This window comes from Lissotriton helveticus, chromosome 12, assembly GCF_964261635.1.
Source record: "Lissotriton helveticus chromosome 12, aLisHel1.1, whole genome shotgun sequence".
Lineage (NCBI taxonomy): Eukaryota > Metazoa > Chordata > Amphibia > Caudata > Salamandridae > Lissotriton > Lissotriton helveticus.
The window spans coordinates 381,109,484-381,127,119 of NC_136073.1; positions in this window are offsets into that span (position 1 = coordinate 381,109,484).

Consider the following 17,636-nt stretch of genomic DNA (forward strand, 5'->3'; position numbering starts at 1 on the left):
ATACACATTTAGTACAGAATCCACATAACCCTGGGAACAACAAAACTTGCTTCCTGATTGCATTAGTAAGTTCTTCTTCAGCAGCTTTAGAAATTTTGAGTTTGGGTGTAATTTGTCTGGTAGAAATTACACAGTCAAGTTATTCAACTTCTCTTTCCATTTTCTTTTAGCTTTTTCTTACTCAGTCTCATCCCATGATCTAATATGAACATTAACATTCTGTCCAAAACATACTCTACCTACAGAATATCTTGATACACCAAGACTTGCCTTTTCCTTTGGAAATGTGTATGTTGTAAGTTGAAAAACTGTGGTAGCCGACACCAACTCAAACTTCATTCTTTTAAACTGGACCTTGCCATGAAATGTGACAAAAGCCATCAAGGGACACAATTCTTCTACCTACACTAAATACCTTGTGGTATGTAGATGATAGAACTTAGAGAACATCTGAGCCTGACTCAGCATGGACCATCAATTTATCAATCTTAAGCATGGTTTGCCCATTCACCCAAATACCCCAATTGAGTATCAGTGTCCAAAGCTTCCAAATTTCTCTCTCTTGTCAGTTCCTGCTTTCTCCCTGTGTGACATTTTTCCGTCTTCCTCTTTTTCATTCTGTCTTAGTTGTGTGTTTTCATTCTCTCCCTCTCGGGAAATATTGGATGAAGAAAAATAAGTGTCAGTCCCAAACAATGAGTGCAAATTGGCCACACTGCCCCCAAAAATAAATTCAGGGGGTCTCTCCGGTAAGCAACGGCTCAATGTTTGCACTGAGTTTGCCATTACTTTTTCACGCTATGACAATCAGAGGTGGACACATGGAAATCTCTTTAGGCACAATTTACCTACTCAGCACACATTAGATAAAGCACTCAAGTGAAATCACTTCTGTGGAATCCTTCCTCAAACTTTGAGATATTCCCCTCAACCTTATACTTCATGTATGGCACTATTTTTTAAATCTATAACATGCTTAAAATTCTATCGCATTTTTATAATTGCGTAGAACACCTTCACTTATTTCTTCATTGTAACACTCAAGTCAAATTAATTTCCTATCTCTGCTCACTCACCTCCTTCACTTAGGGCAGAAACCCATTCCCCAAAAACCCTGAAACCACAATAATAAAATGTTTTATTCTTTTCTGGCTATATACACCATGCTAAAAATGCATCTGCCTTTAAATTCTACTTGGGCTTCTAAAAACATCTAAAGGTCTACTTTCTTGCCTCTATGTACTCCTCGGCTCATATCCCTACATTTTATCTGATATTTTATTTTGATGTTTTATAAAGCACTCAGCTACCCCTTTGGGGTTTCCCGGCACTACAAATGTCAGGTCAGGTTTATACCCGTCTCCCTAAATTCAGAACAGCCAAGTCTTCAGCTGTCTTTGAAAGATCATCAGTAAGGGGCACTTTCTCAGAAATTCTGGGTGAGTGTTCCACAGCTTAGGGCCATGGTACACAAAAGACCGGTCTCCCATACGTGTGCATTTAACTAAAGGCACAACGCACAAGGAAAGGTCACTGGAACAGAGTGTATAGGAAGATTGATAAGCTTTAATGAATTCATGCAGATACTGTGGGCCAGCTCCTGCTCTTGCTCTGTGCACATAGCACAAGGTTTTAAGTGAATTCTCGTCCCCACTGTAAGGCAGTGGAGTTCCCGTAGAAGAAAAGAGGCCAAGGCACTTTTTGGGAGTCTATAGAGCATCCTAGCAACCGAGTTCTGGATCACCTGTAACCGTATGATGGATGCTTCATCTGCACAAAGACATAGTACATTACCGTAGTCCAGCCTCAACATAATGAGCACCTGAACAACTGTCTCTTAAGCTGGAAATGGGAGCAGCCAAATACTTTTCCGCAGGTATTTCAGGATGACGAAGCATGTAGCGGCCACCTTCATCACCTGGGGTTTTATGGACAACTTGTCATCCAACACAAAACCAAGATTCTTAACCTTGGGGGATGGAATCGAAAGAGGAGCCTGGCCTTCGGACTAGTGTTGGGGAACCAAAACACATGGATTCTTTGCCAACACCAGTACCTCAACCTTATCTCAAGATCTATAATGTTTACCCAGGAACACAAAACAATTAGAAGGTCTAAAGCAATCCCATCTACTGCAATTTTTACCAAAGGACCACTGCATTCTTCGCCTTTCACATTCAAAGTCAACACCATGTGATATAAGTTTGCCTGCAAATCTAACTCATCAAGACTGATGTTTACTTCTGTTTTATTTGCATAAATCTAGCAAATCTTTGCAAAGTGGCCCAAAATCTCACAATTGCTGAACATTTTCTTTGCAGCCGAACACAATTTGAAGTTTGTATATGTCTAATAGAACAACATCTCAACAAAGTTCTGCCACTCTAACACTCTCCTTGTCAAAATCCATCCATCCGCCATCCCCAATTTATGGTAGACACATAATACAATTTGTCAGCATTTGTCTTTTTCAGTGTTTTGGCAGTATTTCGGCTTCCTTTTCCAAGCTTTCTCTGCTGTTAGCTATATGCACCTCCTCAAGCAGAGTTTGGTGATGGGTATGAACAGCTTCTCCTATATTTTCTTGGTGAAGCCAACTGAATGAAAATCAGCTGCTCAGAAAAAGATTGAATATCACAAGGTGTCTCCAAATCTCTTCAGAAAGTCACACCGTGTTAAATATTCTTCCAGCTTGCTCACCAGATGAATAAATTGTGTCTCTTAACCACTATGCCCTTGAAGTGATTTACTAATCTGCTAACTACTTTCTGAAATTCATCATACTCTAACCTTGCTGGTGGTGAAAAACAGGCAGATGCTCAGAGATACTCTGGTCCGCCATACCAAGACAGTGCTTAAATGGGCTTTTTTTACTCTCATGGTGGGACAATTTCAAAACATCAAGGGCCTGAATCACTAACTGCATTTTGTAGTATGTGAACGAACACTACAGTATTAGTACTTACATACTAGAAAATGCAATTCACAAGCCTATGGACAGACATCTGCACCTTCACCTTGCCTAGCTTTTCTGTGCAGAAATCTCTACTACAGTGGCAAAAATCTCTGCACACATAGGCATGCAATTTTGCAGTAAACTTGGAAGGGACCAAGAGTTTCGTTAGGAAAATGGGGCCTAATTACTCAAAAATGGGTGAGTGTTTAGAAATTTAAGGAGAAGTTTGGGAAGGACACGCTAATACAAAGCACACACCTACTAAGAATAAGCCCAATACAATGTCACCTTTGATGTCATCAATTATCTCACTTCGTATGTCATGAGTGATGTAATATGTGATTTCATAAGCAGTGCATGGAGGGGGTACAGATTATAGTTAGTTCAGTGAAATATAACTGCTAACTTTCAATGGTTTTTCGGGTTTACAAAACATGATGACTGACATTCATTATCACCTAGCTATTGTGTGACCTTACCCTATGCATCAATCTTCTCTTTCTCTCACTATCTCTCTTTCTCTCTCTCTCTCTCAATCTCTCTTTCTCTCTCTCTCTCTATATATATTTAAAAAAAAAAATATATATATATGTATATACATATATATATATATATATATATATATATATATATTCACTGAAAAAACCATAGGTTATAGACCATATATAGTTAGGAATTAGCATTTAAAAAACCTTATTTTACTCACACAAAACCATTGAAATTCCATATATAGTTAGTTGTACTAACTATATATCGCGCACCCGCAATCCACTGCTGATCATGTCACATATTACATCATTCATGACATGGTCAGTGACATCACTGATGACATCACTGATGACATCTCAAATGACATCACTGATGACATCACTGATGACGTCATCCAGTGACTGTATAATTCTGTAAAGTTAAAATATGTCTTACATAATGAAGAATGAATGGATGTATAAGTGTCTTGATGAAGGATTTAGTAGGGGCATGGCTGACTGTATGAGTGACTGATTAAATGTGTCTCACTGAGTGCATGGGTTAGTGACTAAACTGTCTTAATTTGTGCATCATTATGTCTGTTGTTCTGTAAACTGCTGCATGTGTTGATCAGTAGCTATATGATTAACTGTATGGGTTATTGATTGGTTGCCCAAGCATTTGTATGGGAGACTGAGTGTGTGTGTGGGTGGCTGGGAGGTGTATGACTCTCTGCATAGATGTGTGAGCAGTTGATTGACTAGATGTATGGGTTCAAAAGTGCATGTGGAAACAGCTGTATGGGCGGTTGACTGTGTGCATGAGTGTATTGGTGAGTGAATGGATATCTCAGTGCTACATGTCAAAGTAAGTACACATGTAAAACACAGTACATGTGAGAGTTGACATATATAAATAACTGTGCATAAGAGCCAGTGAATGTGTGAGTGGCTGTATGGATCATTGTGAACTTGTATCCAGGATTGTATAAGTGAGTAAATATGTTTTAGTATATGTTTGAATAAGTAAGGTGTGTATAACTGTATAGTTGAGGAAATGGAGGTGTGATTGATTCTTTGCATGACTGACTAAGTGTCTGAGTAACTCCATGGATGAGTGACAGTCTATGAGTGTCTGTTTACACTGAGTGTATCTAAGGTTATATTAGAGTCTGAAGAGGTTCATCGTATTATCACATGAATGATGTCATCAGTGATGTGATCAGTAATGTCAAATGAGATGTCATCAGTGATGTCATCAGTGATGTCATTTGAGATGTCATCAGTGATGTCATAAGTGATGTCATTTGAGATGTCATCAGTGATGTCATAAGTGATGTCATTTGAGATGTCATCAGTGATGTCATCAGTGATGTCACTGACCATGTCATGAATGATGTAATATGTGACATGATCAGCAGTGGATTGCGGGTGCGCGATATATAGTTAGTACAACTAACTATATATGGAATTTCAATGGTTTTGTGTGAGTAAAATAAGGTTTTTTAAATGCTAATTCCTAACTATATATGGTCTATAACCTATGGTTTTTTCAGTGAATTTTCAAGGTTTTGTAAATGCTAATTCCTAACTATATATGGTCTATAACCTATGGTTTTTTCAATGAATTTCATTGGTTTTTTAAAAGCTAATATCTATAGCTGTAAAATTTATTCTTCTTTAAATCCAAAAATATATTTTATATGTTTATTAATAATTTTTTTTAATATTTTTTTTGTTTCGCTCCCGGTCCGCGAACCGGGAAGCTTCCCGTTAGCTCAATTTGATTCCGCGATCCGGTCCGCGAACCGGTAAGAAATCAACATAGTGACGGTATCGCGTTGCCGCGTAATGCGTCTTATGACGTACTGCGTTAGCGCACCCGGAAGTGCCCCGGGGCGCGGACCGAGGCGCGAAACGCAACTCCCCGGAAGCGATCCGCGGCGCGAAAGCGCGACGTATCGCGTTGCCGCGAAATGCGTCTTGTGACGTATGGCGTTAGCGCATCCGGAAGTGTCCCGGGGCGCGGACCGAGGCGCGAAGCGCAGCGAACCGGAAGCTAACCGGGAGCGTTCCGCAGCGCGTAACATGAGCGTTAGAGGTCATGTGACTTGTTAATAAAACTTTTCATTGGTTCATTTCACTTTTAGTTTCATAATTATGGAAGGCTAGGTCAGGTGACCTAAAAATAACACTTTTCATTGGTTGAGAAGTATTGTTTTTTCCAAATGATGAAAACCCCTCCTTCTTTCCTCACTCTGACTTTCATTATTGTGAGAGGAAGACCTATTTTGCTTCTTGGAAGACCTATTTTGGTTGTGTGAAAATGGCTTCATTGATTGCTGCAGCTGGTGCACCCCCACCACCACCTCCACCTCCTCATGGGAAGAGAGGACCACCTCCCCAGGTGGTTACCAACACTGAGGAGGAAGATGAAGAAATGGATGAGGAGGGAGAACAACCACAATTCCTGGAAGAGTTGCCCCGGGTTTCAAGAAAGAAAGCCAGTTTCATCTGGCAGTTTTTTTCCATCCCTCCTGGCCAAAAAAAGGTCAATGCCAGGTACGCAACATGCCTCATATGCAAGGAACAATTGTCCAGAGGGACGGACAAAAAATACAGTTACGGTAATCACACCATGCATAGGCACATGACGAGGAAACATCCCCTAAATTACAGCCGGGCGGAATTAAGGGATATGATGGACAATCCTAGAGCAACTCCTGTGGCGAGATCAACAACATCGGTTTCTTTAACACCAGAGGAGGCACGGGAAACTGTGCCAAATATCCAACCAAATTTTGGGAATATGATACATTTATGTATGCGCTGTCGTGCATTATTAGCTTGTGGCAACATGAGCATCAATGCACTCAACCTTGCATATGAACACCATGATTGCCCTAACCGCCCCCAGTAATTTTTTTTTGCTCCTGTTGAGCCCTTTTCAACGCCTGTTTTTTGTTGTTTCCCCCCCCAAAAAAAACCCAAAAAAATATAAAATCGTTCAAAAAATACAAAAAAAACAAAAAATGTTCAAAAAATACAAAAAAAATATAAAACAACAAAAATATAAAAAAAAAAGTTCTTTTCAGAACTACCTTCCCTTTCAAAAAAAATTGCTACAATGTTTAGCACTCTGGCAAGCTCTATTTCTTTTGGTTCGCTCCCGGGTTAGCTTCCCGGTACGCGGACCGGGAGCTAACCAAAACATTTTTTTTTTTTTTTTTAAAAGTGTAAGTATAAGGAAAGTAAACAGAGAGTGATGTTAAAAGAAAGACAGCTATAGGGAGTAAAGAAGAGATACTGTTTAATAGATCTATTTACCGAAGAAAAGACAGAAGAGGGTATAATTGTGAAAAACAAAATAGATAACGAAGTGAAAGAAAAACAAGCATTGGCATAGCCAATAGATCTCGCCTTTGGGACCTTCTAAGTATTTAGTTATGCAGCATAATATCCTTGGTGCAGCAACATCAACTGTTGCATGTCTAAACACGTATAAGGTCCCAAAAGCGAGACCTATTGTCTATGCCAATGCTTGTTTCTTAAGTAGAATTGCAATATGTCTGACTCTTCCATGTGAAAAGATCTTATCTTGTGCTCTAAAGATTGCTAAAGTCTCGACAGAGAACAGGCTAGGCTGTAAGTAGGGTAAATTGCGCTTGGTGATCTGTTTGAGGGAGCGTCTGCTTTGCCTGGTGTCTTTGGAGAGCAATTTTGATTGTTATACTGGACAATATAGCCCTAATGTAAATAACATAGGGGCATATTATCAACATAGGCAATAAAAGTTTTGCAGCTTTTTTCGCAGAAATGTGTCGCTAAAGCTGCTTTTGCGGCAGAAAACTGCCGCTAAAGCCGCTTTTGCACCAGTTTTCTGCCAATAAAAAGAGCAATAATTTTATTGGCTGTATTCATAATATGCCACTTAGTGTGCTTCAACTACACAGAGAAAGCATTAAGAACAAATAGTGATACAGTGATCAGTCAAAGACACTAAGAGTAATAGAGATGGAGTGAGTGAACAAGAGTGAGGAACTATGAGAAGAGAGGGACTGAGAAAAAGAGTGGAAGGAGTTGAGTAAGTATGTAATAGAGAAAGGAATGAGGGAAGTAGCAAAGGCAGGAAACTGAGGATTAAAGAAATGAAGCAGTGGAACTAATAGTAGTTCAATGTGATAGAAATGTAACGAAAAGAGTACAAAATATTTACCTTATAATTGTCGTTAAATTACTCACTTTTTGTTTTTATACTTTCAATCTGTGAAAGAGAGAACAAACATTAGAAAAATATAAAAACATGTATTAAAAAATTACAAAAGACAAGGGCAAAGATTGAAGGACAAACAGTTTTTCAACAACTTTGACACTTACAGAAGCTACACAGTCCTAAAGATATACATTTTAAACTAACACTATCTTGATGCAGATGAAGTGAGGCCTATATTAAAACATGGTGCATATTTTGCATTGCTGTTGTTTCAGAAAAGTGTTGCAAGACACTAAAATTTTAAATAATTGCTTCAGGATGCCAATAAGATGTCTACTATCCAGAGTTTTGTTTCAGGTGAGGCCTACTCAGGGTTGCAGATGAAATTTCGAGTTGTTGAAGAGAATAGAGGACATAATACATGTGAAGGTCTACCAATGAAGTGAGTCATGTCCACTGCAATCTTCAACAAAGTCCAAACCTCCTATGTTTCCCTGGACAGACCTAAACTTGATCTGCACAATGTGATTCGTAATGATAGGAAACACAGGTGATGTAATTGAAATACATGCAATTTATTTTGCTCATTTCACAATCACATCACTTGTGTTTCCTTTGCTTAGGTATCTCATTGTGCAGATGTAGTCTAGCATATGAAAGAATACGCAGAAGTGCAGCACTGCATGCAACAACTTTGACACTTACAGAAGCCTCACCTTCTCCATGCCTCCTACACAGTTCTACATATACATCATAAATGCAAACAGTACAGAATTAATTATACATGTTAAATGGTTTATTTTTGCTGTTCTCAGAATGTATCAAAATTCACTAAAAACAGTGACTTGAAGGTATTCATCATGTAACAGCGGGGGAAAAAAAAACACAATCAAAATGATTGTGTTTAAAAAACCCATACAACATCAGAAATCAAAAATCAGAACTCCTTAAAGTTAACTTACTTTCCATGACGTCCAAGGATGTCCTATGAACAGCTTACACTCTTTTGTGCTGTTATTACTTTCAGCCCGCCACTTTCTGAAAGAAAATCTCCATCGTTTTTAAAAACATGTTACATACAATAAATGACTTCTTGCTCTCTACCACAAGATTCCACAAGGCCAAATCTTGTCAGAGCCATGTATAACTCTTGGATTTCTTGTTAGCCAATTCCGTCTTTTCACATTTCCGCAACTTTCAGAATTAAAATGTTGAAGATCATTTTCACAATCCTGGAATAGTAATATCTTCCCCTTCTTGCTCAGTCATGTTCTACTTTTCCTATGACACTGCTACAAGCAGACTTACACTACCTCTATGACTACTACAATTATTTAATTCTCTACATCACTTTTAATCACAAAGCAATGTAAAACAGTAGACAGCATTGCAGACTTACATTCCCTCTACTCCATGTTTTGATTGGCTGCTTCAATTAGCTTATAAAAAGAAACAGTTTTTCTGAACTCATTCAAAGTGCACTTATTTCTCCATGATGTCCAGTCTTGTGGTTAGAATTTATGTCTCTGAACTACACTTATCCTCAAGGCCAAATAGTGTAGAAGCCATTAGAACTTCTTGAAATTCCACAGAACACATCCCGAAATTATATCCCTAAAATTTTGGTTTTAAAAACACCAGGTAAGAGTTTTTAAGGTCATACGGCAATTTTTTTGTGAAAATTAAAACAGAATCATTGCAGAATGACCAGCCATTTCTAGACTTTAAATAAGCTGTGTAATGTCCTGATGTTATTGAAGGGCCGTCATGATATATAATTGCTGTAGTTACAAAAGTCCTTCCTGATATTGACAACTGCGAAGCTACAATTTTTTTTATTAAAGTTTTCAATTTTGTTCCATCAGGCCTACACCGTTGGAACATTAAAATGACGTACTGGCCATATGTTCGTATAAATAATGTGGACATCATTTCAGATTTACATTGGCTACACTCCATGTTGTGATTAGCAGCTTTTACTAGCTTATTAAAGGAGACTGATTTACTGTCTGGCAAAGTTAAATATATAAATCTTTCTGAGTCTACACTAGTAGTACTTGATACCATACAGTTCTCGCAGTCATGCTGCCATTGATAAGAAAGCCCAAACAGCTGATCTACATCTACACCTTCAGCATGTAATACATCAAGCATATACATTAAAAACTCCTGACAATCTTGCTGAATATTTTGAGAGAATTGTGTTTGGCCTGAACATCTGTCTAACAGATTTCGAATTTCAGACACACTTTCTATGTTTCTTCTATCAGTGGTACATTTCTCTAACACAGAATTTAACAAACTGCAAAATCTTTGATCAGAATTGACCACAATCTCTTCTTTTACATTTTTTAGAGAAAACAAAACATTAATTACTACATTAGCATAGCAGTTGACACCAGAACTGTTTTCAAACTGAAAACCAACAACATCTTCAACAGAATCCTTTTTGTTTCTGCTTGTAATTTTAGGTTCATTGACTTTTTGTCTTTTTGCTACAACCTCCCCAGTATTGTTCTCATTTCTTCGTTTCCGGCCTACCACACGTTTCTCAAACAAAGGAAACTGAGGCAAATGTGGCGCATACTCTCTTCTTAACCTATTGTATTCCTTAACACAATCTAGATCTGCACAAATGTTTGTGACATCACACTCAATCAAGTACAATCCCGATAAAGTTCTAACTCGTGACAATGCCACATATGCCATACCCTCCTTGAACACAGAACTGCCAATATTCACCAATGCACTGTCTACACTTAAACCTTGCGATTTATGGATTGTCACCGCATATGCCAAGCAAACAGGAAACTGCTTACGGCGAACATATAAGTCTTTTACAAGCAAAAATCTAGCAGAACAACGAGCAATTAGCTGTACTTCCTCAATGCCATCAAATTTAATTTTTAAAAATTCAATTCCATCTCTATTTCTGTATTTCACAAAATCAACAACATTACCCATTGATCCATTTACCAGACCTCTTTCAACATGTAAATTCCTTCTTAAAATTATACGGCAGTTCAAGCACACATTCAGAGTCTTTTCAAAACCTGCAGTTTTAGATATACTCTTCTCTAATGAATCCAATTTTGTTTTCAGATTCTCAGACAAAATAATTGTTGATCCCATATGCTCTACTCTATCAATAGCTTCCAGTTTCACAATCTCTTGCTTTTCTAAATGCAACATTTTGTTGTTAAATTTGGCACATTCTGCAAGAGTTGGCATCAAACATATTCCAGATTTCTTTTCAGTAATTTTCTGAAAAATATTCTCAGGCACAACATCTTGTTCTGGATATAAATTTGACAGTAATCGTGCATGTAAAACTTCTTTGCCATGCTCGGTCACTTTTCCAATTCTAACATCTTGTAGAATAGTCTTGTAAACTTCATCCTTCGCCTGACGCATATTTTCATGCAGTTCAGCATAATTGAAGTTTAACCATATATTGACGTTGCCAATGCTGCCTAGGCACTTCCTGGTATCTTCATGCGTGAGCATTTTGAACACAGGTTGCCCTTTCACTGGTGTCAGCTGCAGAAGATCTCCGAAAACAATGATGTGTTTGCCACCAAATAACACATCATACTCTGTTTTGAGAACTTCTTGCATCCTCAAATGCACAAAGGCAAGCATGACATTGGAAACCATGCTTACTTCGTCAATGATAAGAAGTTTCATTTTCCTCAAGATTCTTGAAACTTCAAAACAAGCATCTCCAGATAGCTTGTGATATTCTAATTTGTTGTCATGCTCCACTGGCAGCATCAGTAAACGATGTAAAGTAATCCCTTTAATATTATGTGCTGCCAGTCCAGTTGGAGCAGTGACAACACAAGACAGCGATGACTCTGTCCTTTCCTGCAAATAGCATGAAATTGCTTTAATGAGGAAACTTTTTCCAGTTCCCGCTTCTCCACTCACGTACAGTCGGACAGGCTTCAACGACGTACATGAGCACTCTTTCTTATCATGACTTAATCCATGATCAATTTGCATGGTAACTTCGTCATATATTTTCCTCTGCTCAACGTTGAGTTGCCTTTCCAACTCTTCTAAGTTAACCGCATCCTCCTGAGCATGTGCCATGGCTCTTTCCACTTCATTCATAGCAGTGGCAGCTTCATTTTCGATAACAGGTCCTCCTAGTGGATCCTGACTCAATGAAGCAGAACTCTGACTGTCCTGAGAACTGTCTCTGGCAATCTCGGCTGCAATCGTTGCTTCCTGCTCAATTTCCGCATTCAACATTTCTACATATTTTGGAAAAGCAGGACATTCTATGGTCTCCTTGGCGGCATTGAAAGAGTCTTCGTAACAGAGAAAATCTCCAAGCAGTTCCTCTTCTGCACGCCAAGGCTTGAAAAGTTGCAAAAGTGCTAAATAGAAAAACTCCTTTTTTTCAGGAGATTCGCCACTCAATTTTCGATGGTTTACCAAGTGGCATTTTCTTTGCTTGACCAGACATCCCTCACTTCCTATTACAGCATACACTCCTTTCTCAGTATCTTCTTTGATGTTCCTCTTGAATATGTAATTTTGCAGAACCTCATACAGACAAACATTCTCGAGGTGACTGCTTCGATTTGGATAATATGTATCCAACATGTTTGTCTTCAAAATGTCGGTACTGTTTGGCTCCTTTTCCGCCAAATACTCAATTTCCCGCACAGGTTTGAGAACTCGATTACGCGTTGCAGCAAGACCAAGACTCGCCCAAACGATACTCCTGGACTTGGCATAGAGACTTGCTGAAGACAACCGGTCAGAACATTCGTACGCTCCGATTTCTCGATGCGACAACATCTTCAGACTGAAACTGTACAACTTCTTGCTGAGGCTCTTTTCATGGGAAATGTCCTCCCACATATCCTTCAATTCTGTCTTCTCTTTTTTGGTGATGTAAGACGTCACATACCGAGCCACAGCCATACAGTTATCAGCCACAAACTGTATATCCATGTTAGCATTCCACATGGACAAAATCACCGGGTTGTAGTCGTTGATGTACTTGGACTCTTCGTTCCTCTTCAAATTGTAAGTGTTTTTAGGTGATTTCTTCATGACATTGTGTCGCAACGAAGACATCAAACTGTTTACTCTTCCTTTAGAAATCACCGGTCGTGGAAAGCCGAAACGACATTTAGTGTAGAACTTGTCTTTGTTTCGGAATTTACGACGGCAGTACTTTCCACATCGATGGCTTTGGAAACGCAGAACTTTTTCTCTTAGGCTTTTCTTCTCCTTTGCGTTTGGAACAGCACACGTAGAATACTGTTGGATGAAACTCATCACTGAGTCTTCTGGATCCGTTCCAAATTTAGGTGCATCCTTGATCCACAGCAACATATGTATATGAGGAGCACCTCTTGCTTGGTACTCCTTTCTCCAGAAGAAACCCAACACCTCTCCAAGAGGTGGATTCTTCTTATTCATGATGAAAGACATCATAGCTTCAAATCTATGATTGAAGTACCTACATACATTGACTGGATCCAAAGAGCACAGTTCTCCGGGTGTCTTGAATTCGATGTTATCTACGTTAGCATTTGCCTCTCGTAGAAATTGAAGTAAGTCTTCCCAGCCATACTCGGCACAGCTCAGAGTGAGGAACCATGTGGGAGTACCTAAGTTCCTCAGCATACATTTTAAATCACCATGACGACGGTACCAGTACTCATTAGTACCACGCTGACATGCCATGAGATTAATCAGGTGAGAATCCAAAATACTATCTTGGACATTGACTTTATCCATAAAATCACTTGCCGAGATGTTTTGCATGTGTATACCACTTTTCAAGATGTGGTTCACTGCATATGACAGTCCAGACAGATCGCTTTCAAACAGGAGATGAAACAAATAAGGAATGCATTGTCGAAACCTAGCATCTCCTGCATACAATCGCAAAGTCCGGTATTCAGAAGCAGGAATTTGATGAGGTCGCTCATCATATCTTCCTCCCTGACCTGTTGGAAAAAGCTGTGGGAAACACCGAGCTTCCAAACTTTCCTCCCAAACACTAATGGGACTCCCTTTGGCTTGTTTCATTTGAAACAACTCAATAGCATTCCCCATGACTTCCTTGGAATGCAAAGGATGAACACTATAATGTTCATATATTTCTTCACTAGTAGAGGGTTCTACTTTCTCAATTTGACCAGCACACAAATCGCTATCCTCTTCCTCACTTACTTCCTCTTCTGCAACATATACATTTTTATAGTATTTATTATTTTTTTTCAAATACAATGTTGCCTTTTTAACTTTCCTAACATCTACTAAATCTTGCCATATTTTCTTATTCTTTGTCGGAACCCCATTAACTAAGATAACCAGAGGTTCCTCTTCCACTTTTTCTACTCCAATTGTGTTAATGTTTTTCTTGAAATCTAGAGGCAAATAAACAACTCTTCCCTTTAATCCTCTCTGTAAATCTGATGGAGGCAATTTCCCTGTCTTTGGCTCCATTCTTACAATAGCCTGAAAGGGATGGATACTTTGAATCAAAATAGATTCATAAGTATTTAAGTCCTTCAATTCAGAAGGAATCTCAACCAATTCCAGATTATTATGAACTGCTCTAGCAGGCATCTGGTTTTGTTTTAATTTGTTACAACAATAAGTACACACACGTTGATCCAATCCCAAATCAAAACAATTTTCTACCATCAAGTATGTTGCAAAATCCTTCCATTCACTATTATTTTCCCTTTCACTTTTTGCATATAAATCCACTAACTTAGTCTGATTCTTATAATAAGTGCGTCGACAACACACACAAGTGAAATTAGGCCTCTCACTTGATTTCACGTCAAACGTCGCAATTTCCCTCTGGAAATTATCTGTACTGGAAACCTTTACACTATCTTCCACATGACCCTCTACTTCTTGCTCAATTTCAACATTCTCCTCTTTACTTCCAAAGTAACAAAACTCAATTTCTTCACATATATTCTTCACATCTATTTCAGAACCATGCAAAAGAGCAGCGCATAATTGTTTCAGCATAATTGCTGGACTCTTAGCATAATACAACATTCTAACTAATTTCCTCACTTTGTTATGATGCACTGCTAGCATCCTGAAATGATGAAAAACACTCTGGCATACTCTCCTGGAAAGACAAGCCAGTGAATGACCATGCAAACCTGTCACTTCTCTTACTCTGCAAGGATCTAATTCTTGCAACAACATCATTTTCTGCTTCAAACTTTTTTTGTTAAATGACCGTACAAAATCACAAAGCAAATTGATGGAATCCTGTCGCACACTGCAAATACTACTACACTTCCAGGTGTACACAGGACCCTTAGCACGTCTTCCTAAAACCTCATTACTTAACACCTCTTCTGCCTCTGTTGTCACAAGTTTTTCTTTTTCAACTGGACAACCATCTTTCACTTCATAAGCACGACCACTGGTGTCAACTGCATGCACCAAATCATTATCCTGGAAATAACTCTCAATAAAAAATGCCTCACAGCTTGAACTATGCATCCATTCTCCAGAAAAAACTTCACAAAAATTACTACGATTAACTATTCTCTTCCATCTACTATTTCTTTTGAAATAAAAAATTGCCTTGTTTAGCTTCCTAATCCTATTGATTATCAAAATAAATAACTTACGTTTAATTTCAAATGCCTGATCAATAACTTTCTCAACTTTTTTTTTTCTCTTATAAAAAACTAGTTTCTGTTGACCTTTCTTAATATTTTTTAACAAATTGCCAATTATCCTGTTGCGGAACATTCGTTTACGAATCTCCCTAAACTGTTGTTTCCTTCTACTATCATGCACAGATTTATCTCTTGCTCTAGCAGTAACATTTTTCATTGTCCTTTTCTTTCCATTTGATTTCCTTCTCGTTTTATGGACTGAAACATTTTCTGTAGTAATATTTTTTTTAATACAAATATTTCTTATGAAATATTTAGAGCTCTTACCCGGTGCTTTCTTCGTGGCTTGAGAAATCTTTTTGTTAGAGGACTGCTGCGGTTTTTTTTTCACCTGCTGTCTTTGACGTTTTGCAGCCTTTATCTGTCTTTGTATTGTAGGCATGGTGAAATTTTGAAATGATCTGCAGTTGAATCTGTGGAAAAATATAATAAAAAATGTTATTAAACATTATTACCAAACAGTACATCAGTAACAGTGATCAAAAACTTAACATACTACTTGACATTTTAATTTGAAGATTTTTTAGTCATTGGCAATTTTACAATACAGAAATACCAGAAAAGAAATGACATTTATATTTGTGTTACCTATGCTATTTTATATGTGAATCTGATCTAATTTTATGAGCATATTTTAATATTTTATTGAAGACACTACACATAACCTGTTTTTGAAGGTGTCTTTATTTTTAAATTAAACGGTTTACCTTTTTACTTTTTATAGGTTATACATTTTAAAAATAAATGTTTATATTTCCAAAGGCTCAAGCAGGTCAGCTTCCCATCCTATATCATATAATTCGGACAAATCTGCATCCTCATCACGCTCTTCTTCATCCTCAGGATTTAAATCATCCAAAGGATCAACATCCACTGATGTTTCAATTACAAGTTCAATGATGAGGTCAAAATCAACTGATTGCAGATTGTCGCTCATGTTGAGGTTGTCTTTATCTTTAAAGAAAGATAACAACAATGAGATGTTGCAGAGTAAGAGACAAATCTCACAGATTATAATAGTAAAATTGTTTAACAAGATTAACATTTTGCAGCTATTATTTAGCCATGTCCAGCAATGCTGAGCAGGTGAAGCCTATGTCTAATTTTCCACTGAACAAGACTCATCTCTTCTTAACCTTGGATAAGCCTCAACGACTCTGTGTCCCCTGCACATACTTAAATGTTAAAGGGCAGATTTATATTAAATGGCACATCCCCAGGCATGCACCAGTTAACGTGCACCACTGCTCTGCCACCCATGGTGTGCCGCATTTACAATCAGATAGGAGAAAGCTGCGTCAAAACCCTGCGCCTGCTTGAAGCTGGCATAGGTCTTGACGCAGCATTGTGGAGATGGGGCACCCCTGAGCCTTGCTGGAGCTGCATCGCACTTGCGATACAACTCCAGCAATGCGCCACCTTTACGGCACAGATGCGTCACGCATCTGTGCCGTTTTTGCCCCATGCTGCGCCGCATTGTAAATGCAGCACACCATGGGTGGCGGAACAGCGGCGCAGGATGACTGTCACATCCCTGGTGATGCGCCAGTCATCATAAATCTATCCCTAAGCTTCTTATCTTGTTACAGATGAACTGCCATATGTATCATCAAAATATTTTACATTTTCTAAATAGCGAATTTTAAGGAATAAATAGCGATTCTTTACCATTCCTAATTTGCGATGAGCAAATTGCTAATTGCAAGTTACCCATTCATTTCCATGGGCTAGGAGGCTCATAGGAATGAAGGTTTAATTTGCGATTAGCAATTTGCTCATCACAAATTAGGAATTTTTCCAAGGGTGCAGGGGTGTCTCAAGAACACCCTGCTGCACCCCTGAAAAACAAATTTGGGGGCATATGGCACACATACATGCCCTAAGGGCATGTGTTGGCGTCATATGGCACCTTTTGTTTTTTTGAAAGAAAGCTTTTTGAAAAGAATTCACAAATTACCACCAATTTACCACAATAGTTTCCAAATCCTTATTGTCATTTTTTACATAGTTTTTGTTTGATACATTGCATTTAAATAGTCACAAAATTTGCAAATCCTTCAGTGCAATTGCAAAATAAGGAATAGCAAATTTTGCTACTCCTTATTTTGTATCAAACTTGTTTGATACATACCATTTGTCTAATTAACATTTGCAAAGGCCGAAATTCGTAGAATTTTGATATTTGCAAATGCTAATTAGCCTGATACATATGGCCCCAAGTGAGGCCTGTCTTGCGACATGGTGCATCTTTTGCATCACTGCTGCTTGGGTTTTATGTGGTACGTTTTTTTTACACCATGACATATCTGCCT